Source organism: Erigeron canadensis, chromosome 5, assembly GCF_010389155.1.
Source record: "Erigeron canadensis isolate Cc75 chromosome 5, C_canadensis_v1, whole genome shotgun sequence".
NCBI lineage: Eukaryota > Viridiplantae > Streptophyta > Magnoliopsida > Asterales > Asteraceae > Erigeron > Erigeron canadensis.
The window spans coordinates 12,779,217-12,788,079 of record NC_057765.1 but is presented as its reverse complement, the minus strand read 5'-3'; positions in this window follow the sequence as shown (position 1 = coordinate 12,788,079).

Genomic DNA, 8,863 nt, shown 5'->3' with positions numbered 1-8,863 from the left:
CAAGTTTTCAATCTCAGTTGAAAAATGAGACATCCATTTTCTTCACTATGGAGAGCAAGTTCGTTGATGAGATGAACAGAGTTGAGAAGGAGAGACAAGATGTTTGCAACAAAATCAAGACTCTTGAAGAGAATTGTTTGCAATTTCAATCAAATGAAACATTTCTACAAAAGAGAATCTCCGAACTTGAGATGGAATTGCAAACACAATTAACATCTTGTGATACTCAAAGTGATGATGGCTCTGTTTATCATGATGCCAGTCCAATATTTCCAACTGAACTTGATGTTTCAAAGAAAGTTTCCCTTGAGTGCATCCCAAAGAGCTCCAATGTCAATGGTTCATCAACCCTTCCCGAAAGATGTCTCAGTTTACCAATTACTCATTGGAGAAGAGTAAGAAGTATTCAACATCATCTACAGTTGATGGATCAGTATCTTCAGTCTCATTCCTATCTTTTGAAGACAATACAGCTTTCATCTTACAAGCCAAAGCTCAGTTGCCTAAGCTCACATGGAAATCAGTTTACAAACCAAAGTTAGCTGAGAAAAAGACAATCAAATACTCGTTTTGGCAACTCTACAATCTTGCACCTAAAACAATTCATATGCCAAAAGTGAATGTCTTATCCTCTCCACTGCGTCCACGAAAACTCAAGTTGTCGAATCGATGACACGTACATTTGGAATGCCAAGACAAAAACCGTTGGGCCTACACAAAAATGGGTCCCAAAGGTTGTTTGTAAGTGATTCGATGAATATGGCTTATACACATGTCAGTGTATAACCCGGGCTAAAGATGTTGTTTATTGTACTACTACTTCATAATGGTTGATTCCCCAGTTTCGACTTCAAAGAGACATGATGAACATGTGGCCACACATTCATCATGAGGGGAAGAAAGAGAACAATGAAGTCGAACAAATGTGTGTGATTTCTTGAAATTTGATGGGGAGAAAGAAGAATTCATCAGTTGAGGGGAAGAAAGATAAATTGTTGACTAAAGTGATCCCCAAATTATTCTTTGAAGATAGTTATCGCCAACGTGGTGGGTACGCCGCGGGTACACCCTATACATAAGCGTTGGTGGTATGCAAATATAATTGTTTGATCGAGGGGAAGTTTGTGATGAAAATGATGTTTGTCCAAATGCTTCAAGAGAGAGATTCATTAATTAAAGGGAAGTGTGACAAAGTTTAGATTGTCAAGAAGAGGCTTTCATGTTAAAATCTAAAGAGCCAAGATCAAGTTTCTGCAATGCTTATACTCTGAGAAGTTCAAGACTTCAAGATACATCTTTAAGAAAAGTGTGAAGATTAAAGACGTAAAGCCAAGTTTGATGGAAGATCTTGAAGACAATGAGAAAGCTTCGAAGACCTTCATCAACAAATTCGTATTTAAAGATGATGTCATGCATGTATTACATTTCAACACCAAGGGGAAGAATGTTAGAACTAAAAAATGGTGTTAAAATGTAAATATTTTAGAGGTGGAAGGGGCATTAGTGAAACTTAGATTTATAATATAAATAGCCCCCTTCCATACATTAATTGTAAGTTTTTCACCATTTTCTTAATTAATCATATACATTCACCTCCAATTCTCTCTCAATCTTCATCCTAACCTCCCAAACACACACAAACACCTTTTCACACACTAACACCGTCTTTGCACAAATCGAGCTCAAATTTCTATTTTACATAGAAGTCTAAAATACATGAACTATTTTAGAACAAATAGGGAGAATTTGTTAGGTCAAAAATCGACCAAGTATGATTTGTTCAAAATAGTTGAAGTTCAGTGAAGAAAGCTTGCTCAGGATTCTGAAGACATTCAGAATAAAGCTCACTGAAGCTTCACTTCAGATTCATAATCACCCAACACTGAAGACGTTCAGACTGAAGTCAAAGACTGAAGACTGAAGAAGAAGATCATCTCAGAAGCAGAGCTCAGAGAAGATCTTACCTGATTGAAGAATCTGAAGAGGCTCAGTGAAAAAGTATTTACAACACTTTTTCACTGATTATGAGGAAAGTCTTTTTGCAGCTTTAACTACCTTTACCCGGTTAATTACTTTATACCTGGGATTGGAAAGGTTTTAGCAAAAGGTTGGGAATAAAGTATGTCATGTCACATCAAAGAAACTTACATACTTTACCTTAAACAAGCATGTTATAGATTTGTCCCACAAATCCATAAATGCATCCAACCATATTTGTACGACATATTGCCATGTCATCAAGACATGTTTGCCTATAAATATAAGACTTCTCACACTTGCTAAATGCTTGGAACTTTGGCAATTGCAACGTGTGATATTACTCTAAGTATTCTTACGAGTAATTCCTTGTCGCATAGATCATTTGTATTTCTAGGGTTGTTTAGATATCTTCACAAGTGTGATTATCTTTGTTCCGCAACAACTCTTGTATTTTGTTTATAGCAATAAATAAAATACATTGAAAAATACATCTTGACACATTGCCATAATACTTGAATATTATTAGTATTTATATAGTTTCAAGCATTTGTTCTTTATTGTTCATATCCATATCTGGATCGTGGTTCATAACTAGTCTTTATCTAGATTCGAACCACTTTCCAGTCGGGTTACTTGATATACTTGTGTTTATTGTTAACCTATTCTATATCTTGTTATATCTTGTTCTCGTTGTACATATTGTGCAGGTGGACTCACAAAGGTCAAGTTTTGTCGAGTTTAGTGAACTCTAATCTAATGGTCGGGTCTTTGTTGAATCAAGCATTGACATGGGTCAAGTATTTAAAGCTTGGTTATGATCATAAGTAAGAAGGTGATTAGATTGTTAATAATCATTTAATGATTATAGGTAGTCGGGAACACATACAAGACACTTTAATGTTGCTTATTGATCGTTGTGCTCGTCATCAGGTAAGATACACTACTTTGACATGCTGAGGGTTCAACAAAAACATAGTTTTCATACAATAACATCCCCAAATGGTATCTTGTTTGCTTATGGGTATTCGAGATTATACGGGAGGTGATATGGGTTATGTAGATGCATATTGAAGCCTGAAATGCTACCCCATAGATATGTGACGTTATGATATGATATGAAATGCTTTGAGATGTTATGAAATACATAATGAAATGAACTATGTTATGCAATGAAAGATGATATGTAACGATATGTTATGAAATGTCATACAATTATATGAGATGTAATGATATGCTATGAAATGATATGTAATGTCTTGAGATGAATTGAAATGTGATATATATTGATGATATGTGAAATGTGCATGATTACATGGCTTGTTCATCTAGTTCACTAGACTTATTAAGTTGCCATGACACGTGCACGTTTAAGGGCCCAAACGTAAAAGATGATATGTGATGATGTTTAGGTAACGTGGACACCTAAACTATATGTGATGAAAACCGAGCTCGTATATGATATGAAAGTGTTAAGCTTAACCCGTACTTGCCCTTGCCCGGTGAGTGCGTATATGGTTGCTTGGGTGGCTCCTTGCAACGTAATTACGTGGTTTGAGTATCTCCGGGTGGAGTGATTACCCACCAATGTCTTTGAACATACGGACTACTCCTGGATTGGCTTGCCATTCCTTAACGAAATTGATGGACCGCTGAAAAGCTTATCCATCCAGTCGGGTGTGAGGTTTCCAGTTAGGTCCTATGACCGCCTACACACAAACTTACACCTTATATGTGATGAGTGACTTATGTCACGCCTAATGTAAGTGACTTATGTCACACTATATGATGATGCTTATATGATATATGTGAAGTAAAAGATGACTAGGCACATCTAGGGTGATCCAACCTATTATGATGATGTTTAATGCGATGATATGTTGTGGATGATGTGAGGCTTTGATGTTATATGTGCCTTAACGATTTAATACGACTTTTATATAATGTTTTAAATGGAAAAACGTTTTATAAACTTTGTGTTATCTTACTTAGCTAATTTGTTAGATAACACTTGCTCTTTTAAAATGTGTTGTTCCCTCAGGTCCAACATTAGTGAGCAGGTAGATGTGAGAAGACGTGAGGCATGGGTAGATGATCTTGAAGCTGGCTATAGTTTACCCATAGTGGCTGCTCGCTTTAGCCATTTTCTTTATGTTTAGATAAAAATGACTTGTATTGATAATGTAGTCGGTTGTTTAATGTTGGGAAACCGATGGGTTTCCATTTGAACTTATTTTAATGATATGGCTAGTAACACCATTTAATGAATAAACCAAACAGATTTTGTTGGTTTGGATTTTTAAAGTTTACTTCCGCTTTCTTTTGACGCCGTTAGGCGAAAGTTTTTGGAAATACATGTTTTTAAATGATGGGTGTTACAAGTTGGTATCAGAGAAATGGTTTAAGTGAACCAAGGACTATAGGTATGCCATAGGAATTGGACTTAAACCGATAAGGAACAATGTAGGCTTAAGTAGGTATGCTTAGCCTTTGAGATGAAATGCCTTAAGACGGGTTGGGATGAGTGAGAGTGTAGGATTAAGGCTATATGATGATTGTTTATTGATGTGTGAATATGTTTTAGCCTTTTTTCTTCCATTTCTCGCTTCTCCGTCGCTAAATTATCCTATTGCTACGATAGATGGTTCCAGAGGTAACGTGCCATTTCCCTAACTGAATTTTATAAATGTGCATTGTAACTTATGTGTGTAGTAGCTGAGGTGAATGAAGTGAGGAAATTAGGTGAAATGGTATTCCATCAATGTTTTCTAGCCCATGGTTTTAGTGAAAAGGACCGGAAAGGAAATGAGACGTTGTATATGTGTTGAAAATCACGTGGCTGGAGCTGATAGAAAGAAGAGTGATACATAAATGTGGGAACGAATGCGCGTGTGAAAGGATACAATTGAAATTATGGTCCGGAACATAATTGCAAGCGTATCACGACGCGAGCGTTTTTGTATGGCCATGCTTGTGTTGACTAGTGCACAAAGTAACGAAGTTGGAGAGATTTTTATGTATTGTACCCCTGTTTGTCAAGGGTAAACACCGTGTTACAACTTTAGTGATTTTAATGCTTCAATTGTGTGGAAATGTGTGAAAACCGGTGGAAAGTGATCGCCAGATTAAATGTTTATGATGATTATGATGTACATGAAGTTGAATGGAGTGATTGGTAGTCAATGTTGTCGAGTCTACTAGTGTAAAAGACATGAAATTTAAGTTGGAAGAGATGAATTGATGTTGAATACTTGAAGGATTATAAGTAGGTGACGCATAGAAGGGTTACCGGGCACACGTATGAAAGGATATAGTTACAATTTCGGTCGCGAACGTAATTGTAAATGTATCACGACATGTGTGTGTTTGTGAGACTGTGTCTGTGTTGATCCGAATGAAGTGAAGATGAGAATGATGAGATCACTGAATGGTATCATATTTAACCACGCGAAGGGTGGACACGTATAAAAGGACTGAAGAATAATGAAGCTGAAACAAGTAAAGAAGTTGACATTAAGGTTGATTAAACCCTTTAACCATTAAGCTCTTCAATTCTATGAACACTATGATATGATGTGAAGCTACATTCGAGCTGTGAAGTGTTAAAATCGTGCTTGGGTCTAAGGAAAACGTTTAGGTTCGTTTGATATTATTTTTCCTGGTCATAGATAATATATGGCGCACAAAGGCTATATGCGGCTCATATATGCCCAGTTTTGAAAATGGTCTTCTGAAGGAAGTCGGATATGCGCGCGTGAACCATCCATGCGGCGCATATTATGATCAGTGTTGGATTAACGATTCGTTTAATCTTGATTTTGCTATGGGATGATATATGATGGTTGGGTCGAGTATCTTAAGGGGGAGGTAATTGCAACATCACAACTTTCGTGTGACGGTTGACTTGAGTCGTTAAGTCAACACTTTGCTACCGTTAAGACTCTAGACGAGTTAATGTTCATGTGAGATTAATATGTTATATGTGAGAGGCTTTAATGCCTTGAAGATATATGTATTTATGTGTTAAAGATGCTAAGATGTGTTTAATATGTCGATAGAATTTCCGGTGGACGGTTTAAGCTAGATATGTGACGTATAGAAGTCTAGGGACCATTATTGACGTTCCTCGAACTTCAAAAAACATGATTATGAGTAGTTAGGTGAGAATTTTATCCCCTAATTCAGATTATTCTTTTCTTCTAAGAAGCCTAAACCACCTCTTTTTCTAGAGTGATTCTCGTACGTCTCTTGCGATTTCGGGTGGATTTATGATCAATCGATGCACGTATTCAATCCATTAATCATCCTCCAAGGTATAGATCAAAGTCCTTGCTGAAAATCAGTCAATTCCATCCATATATTTAGTCCATATCTGGACTTGTTGAGTTTTGATTGATAGGAAACTTTTTTGTTGTTAGATTTGACGATTTCGGGTCATTCGGTGATTGTAATTGTGAAGGTCCACGAATGCACAACTTATGTTTTAATTAAGTATACAAGAAAGAAAGTAAGTAAGTAACAAGAACAATGTAAAGTTCAATTGCAATACATCAATGCAAGGATAATCATATGTATCATTTATTAAACGATGAATACATGGTTGATCTTACACTTGACTTACAAGAATACAAAAGAACATAGATAATTGCAAAGTCTAAATAGACAAGAAAAACTTAGACAATTTCAAGTGATACACACTTTTAAGATGGCCAGACGCACTTCAAACAATGTGGCTGTGTTGCTTTATATAGGGGAAGACTTGGGGCAACACAGCCTGCTTTGATTGTGACTTGATGGTGGTTGTCGACTCTCAATTGGCTCATGGTACATGAATCATGTGCCTATTGTCTTCTATACCAAATCGGGTAAGAGAGAGAGAGAACCCTTGCTTAGGTCCCAACATGTACATTTGCCATTAAGGTCAAATTACAGTTGGTTACCTACCACGTGACCTTTTTGTCTTCATGTAGTTTGAATATTTCCCGCCATGACAAACTTAGGTCAGCATGCATCCCGCTGAAGACGTCTCTTCATCTGCTGATGACTTATTAGAGACTTGCTGACGACGTGTGTCAGCCAGCAAGTCTTCTTCAGCGAATCCTAGACTTAACAATCTCCCCCTATTAGCTGAGGAGACTTGCTGGATGAAAATTTTTGAGAAAACATAGAAATAATTGGAAGAAGAAGGCTCTTTATTTCATATACTAGAAAAGTTACATCATTTACAATTTACATATTAAAAGTGCTTGAGGACGCCATAACAACTTCAATTTCAAAAGCTTCTTCTTGCTTTGCTATCCTCAGTACTGGATCACTCAACCTGTGGGGCTTCATCAGCTCTTCTTCTATTCTGCTGACTACTGGTCTGGCACAATCCATTTTTGCAAATCTTTTCCTTAACCCAACCAGTAAATCCAGTAGAAGCCCTCTCCATCTCTTCAAGGCGAAAGAATAATTGATCATTTGCGAAATTGTTGAAGAAGATGCCAGCAGGTTGTTCCAGTACCCTTCCTTCTTCAAAATGAGCCCTGGGGGGAAGCCCTAGGTTTAAGCCAGCGTCAGTGGGAATTGGAGGGAGGTCAGCAGACAAAGGTCTGCTGGATATCTTTCTTTTTGGAACCCTTCTACCTGCTGTCTGAGAAACAGCTGCTGGAGTGCCAAATATAGTTCTCAGAAGGGGAAGATCTTCCTTGAACTTAGTTTCATACTCCAGAATTCTTTCGAAAAATTTCTTGAGCATGTTTTGAAGGTGATCGTAGCTAGCAGCTTTCTTATCTTTGATCAGCATATAAACTTCAAACCATTCAGACAGCCCAAGATTTTTCAGCTTCACATTCACGAGTTTTACTGGAGTGGGAAGACCTTCCCTCCTGAACTTCAGATTAGTCTGTGTACCCATGGCAGCTTTTCTTACCTCCACAGCAACAATCTTTTCGGGTCTTTTTCTCTCATCCATAATTCCCAACCACCTGGCCTTTTCCCTTTCAAACTTTTCCCTCTTTTCCTTAACCAGCTGCTCAACATCTGCTTGTTTTTGTCTGTACAACGCTTCAGGCCCACCAGTGAGTAGTAGCTTTTTCTGCTCACCATCCATTTCATCTTTCTCAGCAAGGGCCATACTGGCAATGAGCTCTAAGTTTTTCCTTTCATTTTCTTTGTTCAGCTTCCTTCTATCAAGCTCCTCCAGTGCCTCTTGTTGAGTTTTTCCCTCAGCAGTTAGAGTGAGAATGTCAATCACTTGGAATTGATTGCCTGCTGGGGAGATGATGGAGAGATTGTCAGCATTAAGATAATATTCTGGCCTTCTACTGGCTGGAACCCTTGTAGCCTCAGCCCCCATTCTTTCTAACAATTGTTGCCTGGCAGCTTCCTGACCTGCTGTAATAATGTGAGGGCTGAGCACTTCTTCAGCAGCTGTATCCTCTTGGGGAGCATCGATCACCATTAACTGTCGCTCCTCCTCAGTATTTGTCTCCCCCTCAGCACCAGCAGGGGGAATAACATTACTTTCCACGTCTTGTACAGCCATTATTGCCCTTTCATCGTTGGTAGTTTCGGTGGCTGTACAAGTGTTGTCATTTTCATCTATGATCTTGTCAGCAGTTTCTTCAATGAAATCATTAGCAGCCTTCTTAACTGCTTCAGAGACAAGATCATAGAGAACAGCATCAAGTTTCTCCCCCTTGGAGGTAGTATCATTGATAACTACCTCCACTACTGCTGCGGGAGCATCTTTCTTGTTTAGAAGTTGGGTCAGCAGGTTCTTTATTTCAGCAACCTCTGTTTCCAACTTCTGCTGGCACTTACGATCTTCCTCAGTGAATGAAGCTTGAGGAGGAGGAAGACTGGCCACACGAGCATCCAAGGCATGAATAGCCTTGGTGTT